General features: G+C 40.3%; 17 non-coding genes across 17 annotated transcripts; all 17 read left to right on the top strand.

The window, feature by feature from the left end:
• The first annotated feature begins 826 nt into the window (after window positions 1-826).
• On the top strand, window positions 827-898 carry trnaa-cgc. Its single transcript has one exon. It is a non-coding gene; the product is annotated as a tRNA-Ala (tRNA).
• A 540-nt stretch (window positions 899-1,438) lies between these two features.
• On the top strand, window positions 1,439-1,510 carry trnat-ugu. The gene has a single exon. It is a non-coding gene; the product is annotated as a tRNA-Thr (tRNA).
• A 1,391-nt stretch (window positions 1,511-2,901) lies between these two features.
• trnaa-cgc lies at window positions 2,902-2,973 on the top strand. Its single transcript has one exon. It is a non-coding gene; the product is annotated as a tRNA-Ala (tRNA).
• A 540-nt stretch (window positions 2,974-3,513) lies between these two features.
• trnat-ugu lies at window positions 3,514-3,585 on the top strand. The gene has a single exon. It is a non-coding gene; the product is annotated as a tRNA-Thr (tRNA).
• A 1,391-nt stretch (window positions 3,586-4,976) lies between these two features.
• trnaa-cgc lies at window positions 4,977-5,048 on the top strand. The gene has a single exon. It is a non-coding gene; the product is annotated as a tRNA-Ala (tRNA).
• Window positions 5,049-5,588: 540 nt separating this feature from the next.
• trnat-ugu lies at window positions 5,589-5,660 on the top strand. Its single transcript has one exon. It is a non-coding gene; the product is annotated as a tRNA-Thr (tRNA).
• A 1,391-nt stretch (window positions 5,661-7,051) lies between these two features.
• Window positions 7,052-7,123, top strand: trnaa-cgc. The gene has a single exon. It is a non-coding gene; the product is annotated as a tRNA-Ala (tRNA).
• A 540-nt stretch (window positions 7,124-7,663) lies between these two features.
• trnat-ugu lies at window positions 7,664-7,735 on the top strand. Its single transcript has one exon. It is a non-coding gene; the product is annotated as a tRNA-Thr (tRNA).
• Window positions 7,736-9,126: 1,391 nt separating this feature from the next.
• On the top strand, window positions 9,127-9,198 carry trnaa-cgc. Its single transcript has one exon. It is a non-coding gene; the product is annotated as a tRNA-Ala (tRNA).
• Window positions 9,199-9,738: 540 nt separating this feature from the next.
• trnat-ugu lies at window positions 9,739-9,810 on the top strand. Its single transcript has one exon. It is a non-coding gene; the product is annotated as a tRNA-Thr (tRNA).
• A 1,391-nt stretch (window positions 9,811-11,201) lies between these two features.
• Window positions 11,202-11,273, top strand: trnaa-cgc. The gene has a single exon. It is a non-coding gene; the product is annotated as a tRNA-Ala (tRNA).
• Window positions 11,274-11,813: 540 nt separating this feature from the next.
• trnat-ugu lies at window positions 11,814-11,885 on the top strand. Its single transcript has one exon. It is a non-coding gene; the product is annotated as a tRNA-Thr (tRNA).
• Window positions 11,886-13,276: 1,391 nt separating this feature from the next.
• trnaa-cgc lies at window positions 13,277-13,348 on the top strand. Its single transcript has one exon. It is a non-coding gene; the product is annotated as a tRNA-Ala (tRNA).
• Window positions 13,349-13,888: 540 nt separating this feature from the next.
• trnat-ugu lies at window positions 13,889-13,960 on the top strand. Its single transcript has one exon. It is a non-coding gene; the product is annotated as a tRNA-Thr (tRNA).
• Window positions 13,961-15,351: 1,391 nt separating this feature from the next.
• trnaa-cgc lies at window positions 15,352-15,423 on the top strand. The gene has a single exon. It is a non-coding gene; the product is annotated as a tRNA-Ala (tRNA).
• Window positions 15,424-15,963: 540 nt separating this feature from the next.
• On the top strand, window positions 15,964-16,035 carry trnat-ugu. Its single transcript has one exon. It is a non-coding gene; the product is annotated as a tRNA-Thr (tRNA).
• A 1,403-nt stretch (window positions 16,036-17,438) lies between these two features.
• On the top strand, window positions 17,439-17,510 carry trnaa-cgc. The gene has a single exon. It is a non-coding gene; the product is annotated as a tRNA-Ala (tRNA).
• The last annotated feature ends 6,997 nt before the right edge of the window (window positions 17,511-24,507 follow it).

Below are 24,507 nucleotides of genomic sequence, written 5' to 3'. Positions count from 1 at the left end.
CCCAAAGCCAACACCTCCTTTGGCCGCCTTTCCTTCCAGTTCTCTGCTGACAATGACTGGAACGAATTGCAAAAATCGCAGAAGCTGGAGACATATTTCCCTCACTAACTTTCAGTGTTGCCAACTTAGCGACTTAGTCGCTATATTTAGCAAGTATTCAGACCCCTCTGAATACTTGCAGACATTTTCATTTTACTCACCTTTTGTCTCTTCCACAATGTTATTCCTCACTCCTACAGTGACCATCACAATTGCATGCACATGGACAATTATGCAATTTAGGTGATGACATCATTTAGCAACTTCTAGCGACTTTTAGGACAGCCAATAGCTACTTTCCTTACTGAGGTGTTGGCAACACTGCTAACTTTAAACATCGGCTATTTGAGCAGCTAACTGATCGCTGCAGCTGTACAAAGCCCATCTGTAAATAGCCCACCCAATCTACCTACCTCATCCCCATATTGTTTTAATATACTTTCTGCTCTTTGCACACCAGTATTTCTACTTGCACATCATCATCTGCTCATCTATCACTGCAGTGTTAATTTGCTAAATTGTAAATACTTCGATACTATGGCCTATTTATTGCCTTACCACCATTTGCACGCACTGTATATAGACTTTCTTTTTTTTCTTCTATTGTGTTATTGACTGTACGCTTGTTTATTCCATGTGTAACTCTGTGTTGTTGTTTGTGTTGCGCTGCTTTGCTTTATCTTGGCCAGGTCGCAGTTGAATATGAAAACTTGTTCTCAACTAGCTTACCTGGTTAATAATAGGTGAAATTAAAAAAAATAAGAAACATTTTTTTCTTTCCCAGAAAGGGGATGTAGCTCAGTGGTAGAGCGCATGCTTCGCATGTATGAGGTCCTGGGTTCAATCCCCAGCTTCTCCATTAAAATTTTTGCAATGGCCCATCTCCTACTTTCCAGAATGTTGAAATTCTCAGCAGGAAACAGAGATGTGCTAAATCATTTGCTCTTGTAATCTGAAGAACATGTGTTCAATCCCTGTTCGTACATTTATGGAACAGAAGTGGCATGGTTGCCAACTTCAATTGCATCATTTTCAAAAACTGAAGTTCATGGGTTAGATGACTGTCCATACTTGCTTGTATTTAGAATTGCTGCTATCATTTCATTGCAGTTTCAATGGAGTGGTGTATATAAAAAGTACATTGTATTAATTGCATTTTATCTGCAAATAAAATGGGATCCAAGCTCAGAGGGGGAGTGCATGCTATTTTAGTATGAGGTCCTTGGTTCAATCCCAAGGTTCTCCACTGAGTATTTGTGTGCCAAATTCACATTACACAACTCCTACTTTTCAGAATGTTAAAATTCTCACAGGAAACAGAGATGTTATTTGTGTGCCATATTCACATTACACAACTACTACTTTCCAGAATGTTGATAAATATCTTACAGCATAGAGTGGCATGGTGGCCAAGCGGTAAGGCGTCGGTCTTGTAAACCAAAGATCATGGGTTCAAATCCCATCCGTACCTTACTGAAAGATAGCTGGTACCATGGGAAGGTTCTTTCACTGGAGGACTTTGAAGAAAAAAAAGTTTTCTCAAAATGGCAACCCTGCTATTATATAGTAAGGGCCTCTACGGTAGAGCTAATACTTGAAATGCATGCGCTCTGAAGTTAATCCCCAAATTCTCTAATGAGTATATTTAGTTGTGAAATTAGCTTTTGCACAACTCTACTTTCCAGAATGTTGACATTTTAAGAAGGAAATAGATGTGCTAAGTCATCTGTTTTTGTAAACTGAAGCACATGGGTTCAATCCTAGGTTCAAGCCTTGTTCGACATTTATGGAAGCTAGATGATATTATGGAAATGTACTTTCATTAGAACAGTGTAAAGAATTGTATTGATATGGCCACTACGACCTGTATGCTCTAGTCGGCTGGCCCGCGCTACATATTCGTCGCCAGACCCACTGGTTCCAGGTCATCTTTTTAGTCTATGCTAGGTAAAGCTCCGCCTCATCTCAGCTCACTGGTCACGATAACAACACCCACCCGTAGCACGCGCTCCAGCAGGTATATCTCACTGGTCATCCCCAAAGCCAACACCTCCTTTGGCCGCCTTTCCTTCCAGTTCTCTGCTGACAATGACTGGAACGAATTGCAAAAATCGCAGAAGCTGGAGACATATTTCCCTCACTAACTTTCAGTGTTGCCAACTTAGCGACTTAGTCGCTATATTTAGCAAGTATTCAGACCCCTCTGAATACTTGCAGACATTTTCATTTTACTCACCTTTTGTCTCTTCCACAATGTTATTCCTCACTCCTACAGTGACCATCACAATTGCATGCACATGGACAATTATGCAATTTAGGTGATGACATCATTTAGCAACTTCTAGCGACTTTTAGGACAGCCAATAGCTACTTTCCTTACTGAGGTGTTGGCAACACTGCTAACTTTAAACATCGGCTATTTGAGCAGCTAACTGATCGCTGCAGCTGTACAAAGCCCATCTGTAAATAGCCCACCCAATCTACCTACCTCATCCCCATATTGTTTTAATATACTTTCTGCTCTTTGCACACCAGTATTTCTACTTGCACATCATCATCTGCTCATCTATCACTGCAGTGTTAATTTGCTAAATTGTAAATACTTCGATACTATGGCCTATTTATTGCCTTACCACCATTTGCACGCACTGTATATAGACTTTCTTTTTTTTCTTCTATTGTGTTATTGACTGTACGCTTGTTTATTCCATGTGTAACTCTGTGTTGTTGTTTGTGTTGCGCTGCTTTGCTTTATCTTGGCCAGGTCGCAGTTGAATATGAAAACTTGTTCTCAACTAGCTTACCTGGTTAATAATAGGTGAAATTAAAAAAAATAAGAAACATTTTTTTCTTTCCCAGAAAGGGGATGTAGCTCAGTGGTAGAGCGCATGCTTCGCATGTATGAGGTCCTGGGTTCAATCCCCAGCTTCTCCATTAAAATTTTTGCAATGGCCCATCTCCTACTTTCCAGAATGTTGAAATTCTCAGCAGGAAACAGAGATGTGCTAAATCATTTGCTCTTGTAATCTGAAGAACATGTGTTCAATCCCTGTTCGTACATTTATGGAACAGAAGTGGCATGGTTGCCAACTTCAATTGCATCATTTTCAAAAACTGAAGTTCATGGGTTAGATGACTGTCCATACTTGCTTGTATTTAGAATTGCTGCTATCATTTCATTGCAGTTTCAATGGAGTGGTGTATATAAAAAGTACATTGTATTAATTGCATTTTATCTGCAAATAAAATGGGATCCAAGCTCAGAGGGGGAGTGCATGCTATTTTAGTATGAGGTCCTTGGTTCAATCCCAAGGTTCTCCACTGAGTATTTGTGTGCCAAATTCACATTACACAACTCCTACTTTTCAGAATGTTAAAATTCTCACAGGAAACAGAGATGTTATTTGTGTGCCATATTCACATTACACAACTACTACTTTCCAGAATGTTGATAAATATCTTGCAGCATAGAGTGGCATGGTGGCCAAGCGGTAAGGCGTCGGTCTTGTAAACCAAAGATCATGGGTTCAAATCCCATCCGTACCTTACTGAAAGATAGCTGGTACCATGGGAAGGTTCTTTCACTGGAGGACTTTGAAGAAAAAAAAGTTTTCTCAAAATGGCAACCCTGCTATTATATAGTAAGGGCCTCTACGGTAGAGCTAATACTTGAAATGCATGCGCTCTGAAGTTAATCCCCAAATTCTCTAATGAGTATATTTAGTTGTGAAATTAGCTTTTGCACAACTCTACTTTCCAGAATGTTGACATTTTAAGAAGGAAATAGATGTGCTAAGTCATCTGTTTTTGTAAACTGAAGCACATGGGTTAAATCCTAGGTTCAAGCCTTGTTCGACATTTATGGAAGCTAGATGATATTATGGAAATGTACTTTCATTAGAACAGTGTAAAGAATTGTATTGATATGGCCACTACGACCTGTATGCTCTAGTCGGCTGGCCCGCGCTACATATTCGTCGCCAGACCCACTGGTTCCAGGTCATCTTTTTAGTCTATGCTAGGTAAAGCTCCGCCTCATCTCAGCTCACTGGTCACGATAACAACACCCACCCGTAGCACGCGCTCCAGCAGGTATATCTCACTGGTCATCCCCAAAGCCAACACCTCCTTTGGCCGCCTTTCCTTCCAGTTCTCTGCTGACAATGACTGGAACGAATTGCAAAAATCGCAGAAGCTGGAGACATATTTCCCTCACTAACTTTCAGTGTTGCCAACTTAGCGACTTAGTCGCTATATTTAGCAAGTATTCAGACCCCTCTGAATACTTGCAGACATTTTCATTTTACTCACCTTTTGTCTCTTCCACAATGTTATTCCTCACTCCTACAGTGACCATCACAATTGCATGCACATGGACAATTATGCAATTTAGGTGATGACATCATTTAGCAACTTCTAGCGACTTTTAGGACAGCCAATAGCTACTTTCCTTACTGAGGTGTTGGCAACACTGCTAACTTTAAACATCGGCTATTTGAGCAGCTAACTGATCGCTGCAGCTGTACAAAGCCCATCTGTAAATAGCCCACCCAATCTACCTACCTCATCCCCATATTGTTTTAATATACTTTCTGCTCTTTGCACACCAGTATTTCTACTTGCACATCATCATCTGCTCATCTATCACTGCAGTGTTAATTTGCTAAATTGTAAATACTTCGATACTATGGCCTATTTATTGCCTTACCACCATTTGCACGCACTGTATATAGACTTTCTTTTTTTTCTTCTATTGTGTTATTGACTGTACGCTTGTTTATTCCATGTGTAACTCTGTGTTGTTGTTTGTGTTGCGCTGCTTTGCTTTATCTTGGCCAGGTCGCAGTTGAATATGAAAACTTGTTCTCAACTAGCTTACCTGGTTAATAATAGGTGAAATTAAAAAAAATAAGAAACATTTTTTTCTTTCCCAGAAAGGGGATGTAGCTCAGTGGTAGAGCGCATGCTTCGCATGTATGAGGTCCTGGGTTCAATCCCCAGCTTCTCCATTAAAATTTTTGCAATGGCCCATCTCCTACTTTCCAGAATGTTGAAATTCTCAGCAGGAAACAGAGATGTGCTAAATCATTTGCTCTTGTAATCTGAAGAACATGTGTTCAATCCCTGTTCGTACATTTATGGAACAGAAGTGGCATGGTTGCCAACTTCAATTGCATCATTTTCAAAAACTGAAGTTCATGGGTTAGATGACTGTCCATACTTGCTTGTATTTAGAATTGCTGCTATCATTTCATTGCAGTTTCAATGGAGTGGTGTATATAAAAAGTACATTGTATTAATTGCATTTTATCTGCAAATAAAATGGGATCCAAGCTCAGAGGGGGAGTGCATGCTATTTTAGTATGAGGTCCTTGGTTCAATCCCAAGGTTCTCCACTGAGTATTTGTGTGCCAAATTCACATTACACAACTCCTACTTTTCAGAATGTTAAAATTCTCACAGGAAACAGAGATGTTATTTGTGTGCCATATTCACATTACACAACTACTACTTTCCAGAATGTTGATAAATATCTTACAGCATAGAGTGGCATGGTGGCCAAGCGGTAAGGCGTCGGTCTTGTAAACCAAAGATCATGGGTTCAAATCCCATCCGTACCTTACTGAAAGATAGCTGGTACCATGGGAAGGTTCTTTCACTGGAGGACTTTGAAGAAAAAAAAGTTTTCTCAAAATGGCAACCCTGCTATTATATAGTAAGGGCCTCTACGGTAGAGCTAATACTTGAAATGCATGCGCTCTGAAGTTAATCCCCAAATTCTCTAATGAGTATATTTAGTTGTGAAATTAGCTTTTGCACAACTCTACTTTCCAGAATGTTGACATTTTAAGAAGGAAATAGATGTGCTAAGTCATCTGTTTTTGTAAACTGAAGCACATGGGTTCAATCCTAGGTTCAAGCCTTGTTCGACATTTATGGAAGCTAGATGATATTATGGAAATGTACTTTCATTAGAACAGTGTAAAGAATTGTATTGATATGGCCACTACGACCTGTATGCTCTAGTCGGCTGGCCCTCGCTACATATTCGTCGCCAGACCCACTGGTTCCAGGTCATCTTTTTAGTCTATGCTAGGTAAAGCTCCGCCTCATCTCAGCTCACTGGTCACGATAACAACACCCACCCGTAGCACGCGCTCCAGCAGGTATATCTCACTGGTCATCCCCAAAGCCAACACCTCCTTTGGCCGCCTTTCCTTCCAGTTCTCTGCTGACAATGACTGGAACGAATTGCAAAAATCGCAGAAGCTGGAGACATATTTCCCTCACTAACTTTCAGTGTTGCCAACTTAGCGACTTAGTCGCTATATTTAGCAAGTATTCAGACCCCTCTGAATACTTGCAGACATTTTCATTTTACTCACCTTTTGTCTCTTCCACAATGTTATTCCTCACTCCTACAGTGACCATCACAATTGCATGCACATGGACAATTATGCAATTTAGGTGATGACATCATTTAGCAACTTCTAGCGACTTTTAGGACAGCCAATAGCTACTTTCCTTACTGAGGTGTTGGCAACACTGCTAACTTTAAACATCGGCTATTTGAGCAGCTAACTGATCGCTGCAGCTGTACAAAGCCCATCTGTAAATAGCCCACCCAATCTACCTACCTCATCCCCATATTGTTTTAATATACTTTCTGCTCTTTGCACACCAGTATTTCTACTTGCACATCATCATCTGCTCATCTATCACTGCAGTGTTAATTTGCTAAATTGTAAATACTTCGATACTATGGCCTATTTATTGCCTTACCACCATTTGCACGCACTGTATATAGACTTTCTTTTTTTTCTTCTATTGTGTTATTGACTGTACGCTTGTTTATTCCATGTGTAACTCTGTGTTGTTGTTTGTGTTGCGCTGCTTTGCTTTATCTTGGCCAGGTCGCAGTTGAATATGAAAACTTGTTCTCAACTAGCTTACCTGGTTAATAATAGGTGAAATTAAAAAAAATAAGAAACATTTTTTTCTTTCCCAGAAAGGGGATGTAGCTCAGTGGTAGAGCGCATGCTTCGCATGTATGAGGTCCTGGGTTCAATCCCCAGCTTCTCCATTAAAATTTTTGCAATGGCCCATCTCCTACTTTCCAGAATGTTGAAATTCTCAGCAGGAAACAGAGATGTGCTAAATCATTTGCTCTTGTAATCTGAAGAACATGTGTTCAATCCCTGTTCGTACATTTATGGAACAGAAGTGGCATGGTTGCCAACTTCAATTGCATCATTTTCAAAAACTGAAGTTCATGGGTTAGATGACTGTCCATACTTGCTTGTATTTAGAATTGCTGCTATCATTTCATTGCAGTTTCAATGGAGTGGTGTATATAAAAAGTACATTGTATTAATTGCATTTTATCTGCAAATAAAATGGGATCCAAGCTCAGAGGGGGAGTGCATGCTATTTTAGTATGAGGTCCTTGGTTCAATCCCAAGGTTCTCCACTGAGTATTTGTGTGCCAAATTCACATTACACAACTCCTACTTTTCAGAATGTTAAAATTCTCACAGGAAACAGAGATGTTATTTGTGTGCCATATTCACATTACACAACTACTACTTTCCAGAATGTTGATAAATATCTTACAGCATAGAGTGGCATGGTGGCCAAGCGGTAAGGCGTCGGTCTTGTAAACCAAAGATCATGGGTTCAAATCCCATCCGTACCTTACTGAAAGATAGCTGGTACCATGGGAAGGTTCTTTCACTGGAGGACTTTGAAGAAAAAAAAGTTTTCTCAAAATGGCAACCCTGCTATTATATAGTAAGGGCCTCTACGGTAGAGCTAATACTTGAAATGCATGCGCTCTGAAGTTAATCCCCAAATTCTCTAATGAGTATATTTAGTTGTGAAATTAGCTTTTGCACAACTCTACTTTCCAGAATGTTGACATTTTAAGAAGGAAATAGATGTGCTAAGTCATCTGTTTTTGTAAACTGAAGCACATGGGTTCAATCCTAGGTTCAAGCCTTGTTCGACATTTATGGAAGCTAGATGATATTATGGAAATGTACTTTCATTAGAACAGTGTAAAGAATTGTATTGATATGGCCACTACGACCTGTATGCTCTAGTCGGCTGGCCCGCGCTACATATTCGTCGCCAGACCCACTGGTTCCAGGTCATCTTTTTAGTCTATGCTAGGTAAAGCTCCGCCTCATCTCAGCTCACTGGTCACGATAACAACACCCACCCGTAGCACGCGCTCCAGCAGGTATATCTCACTGGTCATCCCCAAAGCCAACACCTCCTTTGGCCGCCTTTCCTTCCAGTTCTCTGCTGACAATGACTGGAACGAATTGCAAAAATCGCAGAAGCTGGAGACATATTTCCCTCACTAACTTTCAGTGTTGCCAACTTAGCGACTTAGTCGCTATATTTAGCAAGTATTCAGACCCCTCTGAATACTTGCAGACATTTTCATTTTACTCACCTTTTGTCTCTTCCACAATGTTATTCCTCACTCCTACAGTGACCATCACAATTGCATGCACATGGACAATTATGCAATTTAGGTGATGACATCATTTAGCAACTTCTAGCGACTTTTAGGACAGCCAATAGCTACTTTCCTTACTGAGGTGTTGGCAACACTGCTAACTTTAAACATCGGCTATTTGAGCAGCTAACTGATCGCTGCAGCTGTACAAAGCCCATCTGTAAATAGCCCACCCAATCTACCTACCTCATCCCCATATTGTTTTAATATACTTTCTGCTCTTTGCACACCAGTATTTCTACTTGCACATCATCATCTGCTCATCTATCACTGCAGTGTTAATTTGCTAAATTGTAAATACTTCGATACTATGGCCTATTTATTGCCTTACCACCATTTGCACGCACTGTATATAGACTTTCTTTTTTTTCTTCTATTGTGTTATTGACTGTACGCTTGTTTATTCCATGTGTAACTCTGTGTTGTTGTTTGTGTTGCGCTGCTTTGCTTTATCTTGGCCAGGTCGCAGTTGAATATGAAAACTTGTTCTCAACTAGCTTACCTGGTTAATAATAGGTGAAATTAAAAAAAATAAGAAACATTTTTTTCTTTCCCAGAAAGGGGATGTAGCTCAGTGGTAGAGCGCATGCTTCGCATGTATGAGGTCCTGGGTTCAATCCCCAGCTTCTCCATTAAAATTTTTGCAATGGCCCATCTCCTACTTTCCAGAATGTTGAAATTCTCAGCAGGAAACAGAGATGTGCTAAATCATTTGCTCTTGTAATCTGAAGAACATGTGTTCAATCCCTGTTCGTACATTTATGGAACAGAAGTGGCATGGTTGCCAACTTCAATTGCATCATTTTCAAAAACTGAAGTTCATGGGTTAGATGACTGTCCATACTTGCTTGTATTTAGAATTGCTGCTATCATTTCATTGCAGTTTCAATGGAGTGGTGTATATAAAAAGTACATTGTATTAATTGCATTTTATCTGCAAATAAAATGGGATCCAAGCTCAGAGGGGGAGTGCATGCTATTTTAGTATGAGGTCCTTGGTTCAATCCCAAGGTTCTCCACTGAGTATTTGTGTGCCAAATTCACATTACACAACTCCTACTTTTCAGAATGTTAAAATTCTCACAGGAAACAGAGATGTTATTTGTGTGCCATATTCACATTACACAACTACTACTTTCCAGAATGTTGATAAATATCTTGCAGCATAGAGTGGCATGGTGGCCAAGCGGTAAGGCGTCGGTCTTGTAAACCAAAGATCATGGGTTCAAATCCCATCCGTACCTTACTGAAAGATAGCTGGTACCATGGGAAGGTTCTTTCACTGGAGGACTTTGAAGAAAAAAAAGTTTTCTCAAAATGGCAACCCTGCTATTATATAGTAAGGGCCTCTACGGTAGAGCTAATACTTGAAATGCATGCGCTCTGAAGTTAATCCCCAAATTCTCTAATGAGTATATTTAGTTGTGAAATTAGCTTTTGCACAACTCTACTTTCCAGAATGTTGACATTTTAAGAAGGAAATAGATGTGCTAAGTCATCTGTTTTTGTAAACTGAAGCACATGGGTTAAATCCTAGGTTCAAGCCTTGTTCGACATTTATGGAAGCTAGATGATATTATGGAAATGTACTTTCATTAGAACAGTGTAAAGAATTGTATTGATATGGCCACTACGACCTGTATGCTCTAGTCGGCTGGCCCGCGCTACATATTCGTCGCCAGACCCACTGGTTCCAGGTCATCTTTTTAGTCTATGCTAGGTAAAGCTCCGCCTCATCTCAGCTCACTGGTCACGATAACAACACCCACCCGTAGCACGCGCTCCAGCAGGTATATCTCACTGGTCATCCCCAAAGCCAACACCTCCTTTGGCCGCCTTTCCTTCCAGTTCTCTGCTGACAATGACTGGAACGAATTGCAAAAATCGCAGAAGCTGGAGACATATTTCCCTCACTAACTTTCAGTGTTGCCAACTTAGCGACTTAGTCGCTATATTTAGCAAGTATTCAGACCCCTCTGAATACTTGCAGACATTTTCATTTTACTCACCTTTTGTCTCTTCCACAATGTTATTCCTCACTCCTACAGTGACCATCACAATTGCATGCACATGGACAATTATGCAATTTAGGTGATGACATCATTTAGCAACTTCTAGCGACTTTTAGGACAGCCAATAGCTACTTTCCTTACTGAGGTGTTGGCAACACTGCTAACTTTAAACATCGGCTATTTGAGCAGCTAACTGATCGCTGCAGCTGTACAAAGCCCATCTGTAAATAGCCCACCCAATCTACCTACCTCATCCCCATATTGTTTTAATATACTTTCTGCTCTTTGCACACCAGTATTTCTACTTGCACATCATCATCTGCTCATCTATCACTGCAGTGTTAATTTGCTAAATTGTAAATACTTCGATACTATGGCCTATTTATTGCCTTACCACCATTTGCACGCACTGTATATAGACTTTCTTTTTTTTCTTCTATTGTGTTATTGACTGTACGCTTGTTTATTCCATGTGTAACTCTGTGTTGTTGTTTGTGTTGCGCTGCTTTGCTTTATCTTGGCCAGGTCGCAGTTGAATATGAAAACTTGTTCTCAACTAGCTTACCTGGTTAATAATAGGTGAAATTAAAAAAAATAAGAAACATTTTTTTCTTTCCCAGAAAGGGGATGTAGCTCAGTGGTAGAGCGCATGCTTCGCATGTATGAGGTCCTGGGTTCAATCCCCAGCTTCTCCATTAAAATTTTTGCAATGGCCCATCTCCTACTTTCCAGAATGTTGAAATTCTCAGCAGGAAACAGAGATGTGCTAAATCATTTGCTCTTGTAATCTGAAGAACATGTGTTCAATCCCTGTTCGTACATTTATGGAACAGAAGTGGCATGGTTGCCAACTTCAATTGCATCATTTTCAAAAACTGAAGTTCATGGGTTAGATGACTGTCCATACTTGCTTGTATTTAGAATTGCTGCTATCATTTCATTGCAGTTTCAATGGAGTGGTGTATATAAAAAGTACATTGTATTAATTGCATTTTATCTGCAAATAAAATGGGATCCAAGCTCAGAGGGGGAGTGCATGCTATTTTAGTATGAGGTCCTTGGTTCAATCCCAAGGTTCTCCACTGAGTATTTGTGTGCCAAATTCACATTACACAACTCCTACTTTTCAGAATGTTAAAATTCTCACAGGAAACAGAGATGTTATTTGTGTGCCATATTCACATTACACAACTACTACTTTCCAGAATGTTGATAAATATCTTACAGCATAGAGTGGCATGGTGGCCAAGCGGTAAGGCGTCGGTCTTGTAAACCAAAGATCATGGGTTCAAATCCCATCCGTACCTTACTGAAAGATAGCTGGTACCATGGGAAGGTTCTTTCACTGGAGGACTTTGAAGAAAAAAAAGTTTTCTCAAAATGGCAACCCTGCTATTATATAGTAAGGGCCTCTACGGTAGAGCTAATACTTGAAATGCATGCGCTCTGAAGTTAATCCCCAAATTCTCTAATGAGTATATTTAGTTGTGAAATTAGCTTTTGCACAACTCTACTTTCCAGAATGTTGACATTTTAAGAAGGAAATAGATGTGCTAAGTCATCTGTTTTTGTAAACTGAAGCACATGGGTTAAATCCTAGGTTCAAGCCTTGTTCGACATTTATGGAAGCTAGATGATATTATGGAAATGTACTTTCATTAGAACAGTGTAAAGAATTGTATTGATATGGCCACTACGACCTGTATGCTCTAGTCGGCTGGCCCGCGCTACATATTCGTCGCCAGACCCACTGGTTCCAGGTCATCTTTTTAGTCTATGCTAGGTAAAGCTCCGCCTCATCTCAGCTCACTGGTCACGATAACAACACCCACCCGTAGCACGCGCTCCAGCAGGTATATCTCACTGGTCATCCCCAAAGCCAACACCTCCTTTGGCCGCCTTTCCTTCCAGTTCTCTGCTGACAATGACTGGAACGAATTGCAAAAATCGCAGAAGCTGGAGACATATTTCCCTCACTAACTTTCAGTGTTGCCAACTTAGCGACTTAGTCGCTATATTTAGCAAGTATTCAGACCCCTCTGAATACTTGCAGACATTTTCATTTTACTCACCTTTTGTCTCTTCCACAATGTTATTCCTCACTCCTACAGTGACCATCACAATTGCATGCACATGGACAATTATGCAATTTAGGTGATGACATCATTTAGCAACTTCTAGCGACTTTTAGGACAGCCAATAGCTACTTTCCTTACTGAGGTGTTGGCAACACTGCTAACTTTAAACATCGGCTATTTGAGCAGCTAACTGATCGCTGCAGCTGTACAAAGCCCATCTGTAAATAGCCCACCCAATCTACCTACCTCATCCCCATATTGTTTTAATATACTTTCTGCTCTTTGCACACCAGTATTTCTACTTGCACATCATCATCTGCTCATCTATCACTGCAGTGTTAATTTGCTAAATTGTAAATACTTCGATACTATGGCCTATTTATTGCCTTACCACCATTTGCACGCACTGTATATAGACTTTCTTTTTTTTCTTCTATTGTGTTATTGACTGTACGCTTGTTTATTCCATGTGTAACTCTGTGTTGTTGTTTGTGTTGCGCTGCTTTGCTTTATCTTGGCCAGGTCGCAGTTGAATATGAAAACTTGTTCTCAACTAGCTTACCTGGTTAATAATAGGTGAAATTAAAAAAAATAAGAAACATTTTTTTCTTTCCCAGAAAGGGGATGTAGCTCAGTGGTAGAGCGCATGCTTCGCATGTATGAGGTCCTGGGTTCAATCCCCAGCTTCTCCATTAAAATTTTTGCAATGGCCCATCTCCTACTTTCCAGAATGTTGAAATTCTCAGCAGGAAACAGAGATGTGCTAAATCATTTGCTCTTGTAATCTGAAGAACATGTGTTCAATCCCTGTTCGTACATTTATGGAACAGAAGTGGCATGGTTGCCAACTTCAATTGCATCATTTTCAAAAACTGAAGTTCATGGGTTAGATGACTGTCCATACTTGCTTGTATTTAGAATTGCTGCTATCATTTCATTGCAGTTTCAATGGAGTGGTGTATATAAAAAGTACATTGTATTAATTGCATTTTATCTGCAAATAAAATGGGATCCAAGCTCAGAGGGGGAGTGCATGCTATTTTAGTATGAGGTCCTTGGTTCAATCCCAAGGTTCTCCACTGAGTATTTGTGTGCCAAATTCACATTACACAACTCCTACTTTTCAGAATGTTAAAATTCTCACAGGAAACAGAGATGTTATTTGTGTGCCATATTCACATTACACAACTACTACTTTCCAGAATGTTGATAAATATCTTACAGCATAGAGTGGCATGGTGGCCAAGCGGTAAGGCGTCGGTCTTGTAAACCAAAGATCATGGGTTCAAATCCCATCCGTACCTTACTGAAAGATAGCTGGTACCATGGGAAGGTTCTTTCACTGGAGGACTTTGAAGAAAAAAAAGTTTTCTCAAAATGGCAACCCTGCTATTATATAGTAAGGGCCTCTACGGTAGAGCTAATACTTGAAATGCATGCGCTCTGAAGTTAATCCCCAAATTCTCTAATGAGTATATTTAGTTGTGAAATTAGCTTTTGCACAACTCTACTTTCCAGAATGTTGACATTTTAAGAAGGAAATAGATGTGCTAAGTCATCTGTTTTTGTAAACTGAAGCACATGGGTTAAATCCTAGGTTCAAGCCTTGTTCGACATTTATGGAAGCTAGATGATATTATGGAAATGTACTTTCATTAGAACAGTGTAAAGAATTGTATTGATATGGCCACTACGACCTGTATGCTCTAGTCGGCTGGCCCTCGCTACATATTCGTCGCCAGACCCACTGGTTCCAGGTCATCTTTTTAGTCTATGCTAGGTAAAGCTCCGCCTCATCTCAGCTCACTGGTCACGATAACAACACCCACCCGTAGCACGCGCTCCAGCAGGTATATCTCACTGGTCATCCCCAAAGCCAACACCTCCTTTGGCCGCCTTTCCTTCCAGTTCTCTGCTGACAATGACTGGAACGAATTGCAAAAATCGCAGAAGCTGGAGACATATTTCCCTCACTAACTTTCAGTGTTGCCAACTTAGCGACTTAGTCGCTATATTTAGCAAGTATTCAGACCCCTCTGAATACTTGCAGACATTTTCATTTTACTCACCTTTTGTCTCTTCCACAATGTTATTCCTCACTCCTACAGTGACCATCACAATTGCATGCACATGGACAATTATGCAATTTAGGTGATGACATCATTTAGCAACTTCTAGCGACTTTTAGGACAGCCAATAGCTACTTTCCTTACTGAGGTGTTGGCAACACTGCTAACTTTAAACATCGGCTATTTGAGCAGCTAACTGATCGCTGCAGCTGTACAAAGCCCATCTGTAAATAGCCCACCCAATCTACCTACCTCATCCCCATATTGTTTTAATATACTTTCTGCTCTTTGCACACCAGTATTTCTACTTGCACATCATCATCTGCTCATCTATCACTGCAGTGTTAATTTGCTAAATTGTAAATACTTCGATACTATGGCCTATTTATTGCCTTACCACCATTTGCACGCACTGTATATAGACTTTCTTTTTTTTCTTCTATTGTGTTATTGACTGTACGCTTGTTTATTCCATCTGTAACTCTGTGTTGTTGTTTGTCTTGCGCTGCTTTGCTTTATCTTGGCCAGGTCGCAGTTGAATATGAAAACTTGTTCTCAACTAGCTTACCTGGTTAATAATAGGTGAAATAAAAAAAAAAAAGAAACATTTTTTTCTTTCCCAGAAAGGGGATGTAGCTCAGTGGTAGAGCGCATGCTTCGCATGTATGAGGTCCTGGGTTCAATCCCCAGCTTCTCCATTAAAATTTTTGCAATGGCCCATCTCCTACTTTCCAGAATGTTGAAATTCTCAGCAGGAAACAGAGATGTGCTAAATCATTTGCTCTTGTAATCTGAAGAACATGTGTTCAATCCCTGTTCGTACATTTATGGAACAGAAGTGGCATGGTTGCCAACTTCAATTGCATCATTTTCAAAAACTGAAGTTCATGGGTTAGATGACTGTCCATACTTGCTTGTATTTAGAATTGCTGCTATCATTTCATTGCAGTTTCAATGGAGTGGTGTATATAAAAAGTACATTGTATTAATTGCATTTTATCTGCAAATAAAATGGGATCCAAGCTCAGAGGGGGAGTGCATGCTATTTTAGTATGAGGTCCTTGGTTCAATCCCAAGGTTCTCCACTGAGTATTTGTGTGCCAAATAAACATTACACAACTCCTACTTTTCAGAATGTTAAAATTCTCACAGGAAACAGAGATGTTATTTGTGTGCCAAATTCACATTACACAACTACTACTTTCCAGAATGTTGATAAATATCTTGCAGCATAGAGTGGCATGGTGGCCAAGCGGTAAGGTGTCGGTCTTGTAAACCAAAGATCATGGGTTCAAATCCCATCCGTACCTTACTGAAAGATAGCTGGTACCATGGGAAGGTTATTTCACTGGAGGACTTTGAAGAAAAAAAAGTTTTCTCAAAATGGCAACCCTGCTATTATATAGTAAGGGCCTCTACGGTAGAGCTAATACTTGAAATGCATGCGCTCTGAAGTTAATCCCCAAATTCTCTGATGAGTATATTTAGTTGTGAAATTAGCTTTTGCACAACTCTACTTTCCAGAATGTTGAATTTTAAGAAGGAATTTTAAGAAGGAAATAGATGTGCTAAGTCATCTGTTTTTTTAAACTGAAGCACATGGGTTCAATCCTAGGTTCAAGCCTTGTTCGACATTTATGGAAGCTAGATGATATTATGGAAATGTACTTTCATTAGAACAGTGTAAAGAATTGTATTGATATGGCCACTACGACCTGTATGCACTAGTCGGCTGGCCCTCGCTACATATTCGTCGCCAGACCCACTGGTTCCAGGTCATCTTTTTAGTCTATGCTAGGTAAAGCTCCGCCTCATCTCAGCTCACTGGTCACGATAACAACACCCACCCGTAGCACGCGCTCCAGCAGGTATATCTCACTGGTCATCCCCAAAGCCAACACCTCCTTTGGCCGCCTTTCCTTCCAGTTCTCTGCTGACAATGACTGGAACGAATTGCAAAAATCGCAGAAGCTGGAGACATATTTCCCTCACTAACTTTCAGTGTTGCCAACTTAGCGACTTAGTCGCTATATTTAGCAAGTATTCAGACCCCTCTGAATACTTGCAGACATTTTCATTTAACTCACCTTTTGTCTCTTCCACAATGTTATTCCTCACTCCTACAGTGACCATCACAATTGCATGCACATGGACAATTATGCAATTTAGGTGATGACATCATTTAGCAACTTCTAGCGACTTTTAGGACAGCCAATAGCTACTTTCCTTACTGAGGTGTTGGCAACACTGCTAACTTTAAACATCGGCTATTTGAGCAGCTAACTGATCGCTGCAGCTGTACAAAGCCCATCTGTAAATAGCCCACCCAATCTACCTACCTCATCCCCATATTGTTTTAATATACTTTCTGCTCTTTGCACACCAGTATTTCTACTTGCACATCATCATCTGCTCATCTATCACTGCAGTGTTAATTTGCTAAATTGTAAATACTTCGATACTATGGCCTATTTATTGCCTTACCACCATTTGCACGCACTGTATATAGACTTTCTTTTTTTTCTTCTATTGTGTTATTGACTGTACGCTTGTTTATTCCATCTGTAACTCTGTGTTGTTGTTTGTGTTGCGCTGCTTTGCTTTATCTTGGCCAGGTCGCAGTTGAATATGAAAACTTGTTCTCAACTAGCTTACCTGGTTAATAATAGGTGAAATAAAAAAATAAAAGAAACATTTTTTTCTTTCCCAGAAAGGGGATGTAGCTCAGTGGTAGAGCGCATGCTTCGCATGTATGAGGTCCTGGGTTCAATCCCCAGCTTCTCCATTAAAATTTTTGCAATGGCCCATCTCCTACTTTCCAGAATGTTGAAATTCTCAGCAGGAAACAGAGATGTGCTAAATCATTTGCTCTTGTAATCTGAAGAACATGTGTTCAATCCCTGTTCGTACATTTATGGAACAGAAGTGGCATGGTTGCCAACTTCAATTGCATCATTTTCAAAAACTGAAGTTCATGGGTTAGATGACTGTCCATACTTGCTTGTATTTAGAATTGCTGCTATCATTTCATTGCAGTTTCAATGGAGTGGTGTATATAAAAAGTACATTGTATTAATTGCATTTTATCTGCAAATAAAATGGGATCCAAGCTCAGAGGGGGAGTGCATGCTATTTTAGTATGAGGTCCTTGGTTCAATCCCAAGGTTCTCCACTGAGTATTTGTGTGCCAAATTCACATTACACAACTCCTACTTTTCAGAATGTTAAAATTCTCACAGGAAACAGAGATGTTATTTGTGTGCCATATTCACATTACACAACTACTACTTTCCAGAATGTTGATAAATATCTTGCAGCATAGAGTGGCATGGTGGCCAAATGGTAAGGCGTCGGTCTTGTAAACCAAAGATCATGGGTTCAAATCCCATCGTACCTTACTGAAAGATAGCTGGTACCATGTGAAGGTTCTTTCACTGGAGGACTTTGAAGAAAAAAAAGTTTTCTCAAAATGGCAACCCTGCTATTATATAGTAAGGGCCTCTACGGTAGAGCTAATACTTGAAATGCATGCGCTCTGAAGTTAATCCCCAAATTCTCTGATGAGTATATTTAGTTGTGAAATTAGCTTTTGCACAACTCTACTTTCCAGAATGTTGACGTTTTAAGAAGGAAATAGATGTGCTAAGTCATCTGTTTTTGTAAACTGAAGCACATGGGTTCAATCCTGGGTTCAAGCCTTGTTCGACATTTATGGAAGCTAGATGATATTATGGAAATGTACTTTCATTAGAACAGTGTAAAGAAAGGGTCAATTGTATTGATATGGCCACTACGACCTGTATGCTCTAGTCGGCTGGCTCTCGCTACATATTCGTCGCCAGACCCACTGGTTCCAGGTCATCTTTTTAGTCTATGCTAGGTAAAGCTCCGCCTTATCTCCCGTAGCACGCGCTCCAGCAGGTATATCTCACTGGTCATCCCCAAAGCCAACACTTCCTTTGGCCGCCTTTCCTTCCAGTTCTCTGCTGTAGCCACTGTAGAGAACAAATCCCATGCTTTTGTTTGAGGTTAACATTTTGTGTAATTCCACTAAGATTTATAGGGTGAAAATGCAAGCTTGTATTAGTTAGTAACACACACTGTCCGCATTAGGGAAATTTGCGCAATATACAATTTACTATGGCAAAGAAATTCAACATGTCAATTTAAGATGATTGAATTTGTTGCCTACTCACAAAGTATTACCAAAAGTACAGTGTAGGATCGGAGGGGCTGGGGAATGGAATGGACGGACCCCGATCCGGACGTCCGCGGGTGGCCAACAGGTTATCCAGCTGTTCGAGGGTAAGGGTGGTGTCCCTGCAGGGCCCTCTCATTCCATCCCACGCTGGCAGCCAGGGTCCTGAAGTCCAGGTGACGGAGGAGTGGACAGCGGTGTGGGTTGTGGTGTTGGTTGGGGTGAAGTTGATGGAGGTGTGGGAAAACCCCCTCTCTCCCATCGTTCCTTGGTGAACAGCACAAGTCGTGACACAACTAAACACCCTGGATTCTTTACACACACATTGAAAGGCAAAAATTTGGACTCATCAGACCAAAGTACAGATTTCCACCAGTCTAAGGTCCATTGCTCGTGTTTCTTCGCCCAAGCAAGTCTCTTCTTATTATTGGTGTGCGTCCTTTAGTAGTGGTTTCAATGGAGCAATTCGACCATGAAGGCCTGATTCACGCAGTCTCCTCCGAACAGTGTATGTTGAGATGTGTGTTTCTTGAACTCTGTGAAGCATTTATCTGGGCTCCAATCTGAGGTGCAGTTAACTCTACTGAACTTATCCTCTGCAGCAGAGGGAACTCTGGGTCTTCCTCATGAGAGCCAGTTTCATCATAGCGCTTCATGGTTTTTGCGACTGCACTAGAAGAAACTTTCAAGGGCTTCAGTGGTATAATTTACAACCTTCATGGCTGCTGTAATTGTGCTATGCTTCTTCCTGAAGCCTGATTGGTACATTAATACAATAGAGTTAGTAAATAAAAACTAATTTAGCTGTTCACTCACAAGGGTTTCAAGTATTTTCACCAGGGGTGACAGCTTTGAGATTGGCCTATAATTATTTAAAAGAGTTGGATCTCTCCCTTTTAAAAGTGGTAGGACAAATGCTGATTTCCAGATCTTTGGAATTTCATTACATTCCAGGGTTAGATTGAACAGATATGTAAGTGGTTCAGCTATGAAATCAGCTGCCAGATTTAAAAAGAAGGGATCCAAAAGATCAGGACCTGCAGGCTTTCTCTGATTTAAGGATTTCAGGGCTTAAAGTACCACCTGCACTGAGAATGGCAAAAAGCTAAAAGTTTGACCCGCTCTCACTGGTTCTTCCACACAGGGTTGTACAGAGACAGAGGACACTGAATCAAACAGCCTACCAGATGATACAAAGTAACTCATTGAAACAATTTAGTTTTGTCATATACAGCAACAGAGTCCTTCAAAAAACATGACGGTAATTAATTAACATTACTGTTACCAGACATAGACTTAATAGCCTTCCAAAACAGGCTAGGTTCTGTAACGATTGTCGTCGGGAGAAGGAGAAGAGGACCAAGGTGCAGCGTGGTAAGTATTCATAATACTTTTAATAAATACGAATACTTGAACAAAAACAACAACACGACAAACGAACAGTTCTGCAAGGTGCAATACACACAAAACAGAAAACAACTACCCACAACCCATAGTGGGAAAACAGGCTGCATAAGTATGGTTCTCAATCAGAGACAACAATTGACAGCTGCCTCTGATTGGGAACCATACCAGGCCAAACACATAGAAATCTAACACACAGAACAAAACATAGAATGGCCACCCCAACTCATGCCCTGACCAAACTAAAAGAGAGACATAAAAAAAGGAACCAAGGTCAGGACGTGACAGGGTCATTCAGGTTATCAGTGGTAACAGACATAAAATATTCAGATTTGACCTTCCTGAGAAGAAAATAACACTTGTTTCATAACTGCCTAAAAATAAGCCAATCAGCATCAGAACAGGATTTCCTTGCTTTAGCCGAGGCTAGATTACAGTTGTGAATAATACAAGACAGCTCAGAAGAAAACCATGGATTAACCCGCAGTTTAACTCTGAACCTGCAGAATGGGGCATGTTTGTTTACTATTTGGAAAAAACCATAATGAAAGAATTTCCCAGCAGTTTCCACACCAGGGATAAACTCAATCTGCTCAAGTCAAAATAAAACAAATCATGACAGAAAGCCTGCTCATTAAAACACTTCAAATTTCTCTTACGAATAAAACGTGGGTTTGTTTTAGGAACCGTAGTATTTCTAACAGCAACAACAGCACAATGGTCACTTAAATCATTACAAAAAACACCAACCGCAGAATATTTATGTGGAACATTTGTCAATATCAAAACAATCAGGGTAGATTGATCTGGGCATTTAAGATTTGGGCGAGTGGGTGAGTTAATCAACTGGGTAGGATTCATAGAATTACAAAACATTTTTTAAATCATCAGACACCGGCTTTAACCAACACCAGTTGAGATCACCAATCAAGATCATTTCACTGCAAAGAAGTTTAGACATAAGGTGTGTCAAAGAAGAAAATGCATCATCGAGAACACAGGGGGGTCTATAACAGCCCATCACAGTTATAGAGAGACCCTTTGAAACCTCAATATTCAAAGCAAGAAATTCCAACTGTTTACATATAGTTTCAGACTTTGCCACACTTACAGGGAATTTTAGTTTTACATATTTAGCCACACCCCCACCTTTCTTAAAACGATCAGTGCGATAAACATTGTAACCACAAAAAACAGACTTGCTGAGCCAGGTTTCAGAAAACACAATTACATCAGCATCAGTTGATTTAGTCCAAATCCTAACCCCATCAATTTTTGACAACATTTAAATTAAAAATACCAAAACCAGATCTTGATTTAAAATCAGAGGGGGTTTGGAGACATTGTATATCAGGGCCAGGGTTAGGTTGCACGTTACCTGATATCAACAAAAGAAGAACTAGGCACCTCGGTTTAATAACATTGTACGGCTTCTCTTTTTTAAGAGACCTACCGCAAGCGAATTCTACAAGTGAGTTTCCAGACAATACAAAACAGTCATTTAAAACCATTAGACCTTGGTAGTGACACAAATTCGTACTGTTCACATCATGCCACAAATACATCGGCACTTGGACGAGTGGACCGAGTGAAAAAGAGCGAGTTCCTGCAGACAAAATGTCTAATGGTCGGGAGAGCACATTGTCAGATGTCCTCACCCAGCAGCAATGTTCGTTTTCTCCAGAGTTCAGTAAAGTCAGTGCAAGGTGCAATATACACAAAATTGTCATTTTCTCTGACAAATGTAAAAAATAGAGACCAAAGAATGTAAGGGGAGAGAAGGACAGCTGTATATATGAGTCTGAATGTGAGTATTTGCGCGTGTGAGTAGATTGGGTGTTGAGGTCGTAGGTACAACTGTAAGCAATTCCGTTCTCAAATGTCTGTTTAATGTGAGAAACAAAATGAAAAACACCTGTTAGACCATTACAATGCAGACTGTCATGCATTTTTACTATTACCAACAAGACAACGAAGTGATACGTGTCATGGAGACTTATAACGGATACTTTCCAACACCAAAAGTTCCCGCGCTGAGCGATATTGTTTACTACACTATTATGCATACAATCCAAATCATACGTTTATTGTCATTCATACTCTTATTTTTAACCGAATATCTTTGCAAAGGTGTTCCTTGTGTCAATTCAGAGCTTGGAAATATTGTAATAATGTGCTTAAGAGGATAACAGGATAACACAACAACCACATTTTCAATTGACAATCATTGCTTTAAATGGATGTGGTCGATAGATTTGTATAGGTGTAGAAGTGTGATGTTGTTCCCCTAGATTATGCACCAAATTGCACACAAGGACCAATTCAAATAGGCCAGGTCAAGTGGGGATGTTAATCATTTGATAAAATAATAATTCAGTGTATTTTTTTTATTGAATTACAGCTGCATAGCTAATGTTTTTCTTTGGTGTAAAAACACTTTTTCACATCAATATCGTACATAGATGTGATTGTATATTTTGGTTTGGTCCATCGCGGGTTATCTGTATTTCCATACCCCCTTATTGTTCACTTTTGCCTGACCTTCGGCTTGCAAGGTATGTTGTCCTTGGCTCCGAAATTGTTCAATATAAATTCAACTAGCAGTCCTCCAGTTGTGGCAGCGTCCTAATTAAAAGTACACAATGCAGAACGAACCACGCTACATAGGCATATATAAACAATGTATTTAACTTGTAAACCAAGGTTGGATTAGCTGGTCTAAACAACATGCACCCCGATAATCGAGTCATGAATCGGGATGGGCTCCTACATCCTCATATACACATTATGACATAATAAAGAGTTGAATCTTTCACAAAATAAAGACAAAGAAGAATACCCATTTATACAGGTTCTACACGTTCTATTTCTCCATGGCAATAGAATGTAAACATTCTATTTTGCGCCAAACATCCCTACAACTCAATTCTAAGTGCAGCATATTGGACGACTCCACAGTCATTGATCATTCGCGACTTTAAGTCATTCCTGTTATCTCTAGAGCATCCCGTATATCTATAGCGCTGCATTTCTTCCTCATCTTACCATGGATAGGGTTTGGTGCATTCCGGAGTTCACTTATGGTCCCACAAAGGTAATCTTAGGAGAAATTCATTTTAGCATACTGTAAATGCCTGTGCATAATGTGCATAACAAAGCATCATTATTTTCATGATCTTCAAAGGAATTCTGTAGAAGCAGCCTTTATTTTCAGACTCTGCAGGCCTGCTGGGAGGAAACATATTACAATAAACAGGTAAGATTCATATCCCACAAAAACATAAACAACAGAAAGAGAGTTGTATTTCAAGACAGTTTAGAGAAGGTGGTCATAAGAGTTCTTAATATCACTTGCAAATTGTGAGGCATGAGCAGTTGTGAAATTTTGCGAGAGGCCCTTCTGAAAGCACATGATATGGTATTTCGTGGCACGGTCTCACACCTTACCTCATCTTGCAGAAGAAGCTCATGGTCCACTATCTGCTGCTCCAGAGTCAAGGCCAGGTCCCTCCCCATGTCACCACGGAGCACATGAGCAACTGGCTGGTGTCTCAGGGCAAAAAATCCCTTAGGGAGAGGTGAGTACCACGTCAGCACTCACCTTCACTGCCATTCCCTGCCACCAGCAGCACTCCAGGAGATGTGGGTAAAATAAACAACAGAAAAATCAGAAGCCAGGAAAGTTGAACTGCTCTGTGTTTTATTTGAAGGGTGTGGAAGGAAACCCTGGAGGAGGGAAACGACCTCGCTCGGCTGGTAAGAGAATGAGAGTTAGAGACACTACAAGTTAGTGAGCTCTTTACTAGCCTTTCAACAACGAGTTAGCACAGCAGAATAGATCTATTGTGAAATTACACTAATGGGACTTCCTGTGTCATACTGCAGGCCTGGGAAGTAAACACTTGCCTAAAAATGATGGACATAGAGCACGAGGCTTTCTGCAAGCTCCGCCGCTCCATGCACCCCACCTCGCCAGCTGACATGTGAGTTCCATGTACTGCCCTGCATATGACTTGATCCATTTATCTACACATCTGGTACTACGCAGAAACAGACTAAGACAGTATTCTCTGTGAGTACATTGCACATCGTTTAGCTTTGTCTTCTCCTTTTTGTTGATTTCAGCGATCCTAAGGTCCACAGCATCGTGGAGAGAGCTGTGAGGAGCATTCTGGGCGAG

Source organism: Oncorhynchus mykiss, unplaced genomic scaffold (assembly GCF_013265735.2).
Source record: "Oncorhynchus mykiss isolate Arlee unplaced genomic scaffold, USDA_OmykA_1.1 un_scaffold_156, whole genome shotgun sequence".
Taxonomy (NCBI): Eukaryota; Metazoa; Chordata; class Actinopteri; order Salmoniformes; family Salmonidae; genus Oncorhynchus; species Oncorhynchus mykiss.
The sequence above is the reverse complement of the archived record's forward strand: the minus strand, read 5'-3'. Positions and strand labels throughout refer to the sequence as shown.